The sequence below is a fragment of the Syngnathoides biaculeatus genome, unplaced genomic scaffold (genome assembly GCF_019802595.1).
Source record: "Syngnathoides biaculeatus isolate LvHL_M unplaced genomic scaffold, ASM1980259v1 ctg236_pilon_pilon, whole genome shotgun sequence".
NCBI lineage: Eukaryota > Metazoa > Chordata > Actinopteri > Syngnathiformes > Syngnathidae > Syngnathoides > Syngnathoides biaculeatus.
This window is the reverse complement of record NW_026907491.1, coordinates 1,626-3,112: the sequence shown is the minus strand read 5'-3', so window position 1 is coordinate 3,112 and position 1,487 is coordinate 1,626. Positions and strand designations below refer to the sequence as shown.

The 1,487-nt window shown below is 47.5% G+C and overlaps 1 non-coding gene across 1 annotated transcript; it reads left to right on the top strand.

Annotated features, from left to right (window-relative positions):
• The first annotated feature begins 1,122 nt into the window (after positions 1 to 1,122).
• Positions 1,123 to 1,204, top strand: trnal-uag (transfer RNA leucine (anticodon UAG)). The gene has a single exon. It is a non-coding gene; the product is annotated as a tRNA-Leu (tRNA).
• The last annotated feature ends 283 nt before the right edge of the window (positions 1,205 to 1,487 follow it).

Here is a 1,487-nt window from a genome sequence, read left to right as displayed (position 1 = left end):
AGTAAGTACTGTTGTACATCCTTTAGCAGGCATATACCATGTGATTTAGTTACTGTACCTTATGAGCTGCAGCCACCTGTTTCTTTTACTTTCTTTCGATGGGAATCTGAAGAAAGATCAATCGGGACAGGTTCACCTCTCACACTCAGAGGCAGGTCGTGGATGTGGACAGGGGAGTGGGGGTTGGAGGTCCTGGGGGTGATGGGTTGGGAGGCTGCGGCAGTCGGACCAGGTTCTGTGTGTGGGGATGATGGGGCACTGATTTATGGGGTAGGGCCAATGACTGCAAACGGGGGACCAGGCAGTCATCGTAACAGGTGGTGGTCGGTTTCATACTTAGCTACATGACGGTGCTCCATGGGCCCCCTCTCATGGCCCATGCGTGCTCCCTGGGTCCCTCATCGTTCTATTGTCAGGTGCCCCTGTCTGCCCCCCCTCCCCCTTTCCAACAAATAAGTTATTTTATCTTGTCCTCGGGCTGGGCCAAGACTGACTCAATTTCGGGCCCTGCAGGTTGTAGGGGGGGTTTCTGTTCTTCTGGGGGTGGGGTCCATCCACTGTCAGTGTCCATTTGGTGGGGTGACACGTGGGGGGAAGTGGGGGACCACCCTGGCTCCCTCGTCATGGGATGTGTCCTGTCCACAGGGTTGCTCTCGTTTACCCCTGTTCCTGGTTTCCATCCTCAATATATTGTGTGAGGTCCTTCACCTCCATGTTGCAGACACAGCAGTTTTTAAATATTCTCGTCAGTCTTTCTGCGTGCGCAATGGTGTGAATTTACTTCCTTGTATCTATAGGCACACACTCTTAGGATTCTTTTACTGGGTGTGGGGCAACTCATTTATTCTCACAACTCATGTATACATGAAAAACATTTTTATCAACCCACTAATATTCTTGTTCTATACACTTCTATAATTCACAGAGTCAGTCCCATCACATTCCTGTTGTCATGTTGGGTTCATGATCTTTGTCTTGATGCTTTTTCCCCTGTCCTTGTCCTGAACTATCATGTCCTGTTCTTTCTTCACAGGGTGTCACGTTACATTCTCATGGAACTGATTTCATGTGTTTTGGTTTTTAATTATAAAAATTATTGTTCCTCCATCTGTCCCCAGGCCAGGTAGTGTGGCCGAGCGGTCCAAGGCGCTGGATTTAGGCTCCAGTCTCTCAGGAGGTGTGGGTTCAAATCCCACCACTGCCATGTTCTTGTCAATCCAGATTCTACACTGCTATTTTCTCATTGGCTCTCACATGACGCTGGGGACAAGGCATGATTTTGGCCACAAGAAAGAGAACCTCTTCCTTCTCCTCATTTTTCTCTTTCTCATTTAATTTGTTTGCATGTGCATGTAAATTATTAGCTCCCCAGAAAGTGTTTCCACAAATCTCATTATGTTTGTTGTTTATGCTGAAATACGGTGGCACCTTTTTGGGTACTTAAACAGTGATTTCAAGTTGACAGAACACTGAAAGGAGGATTTCTC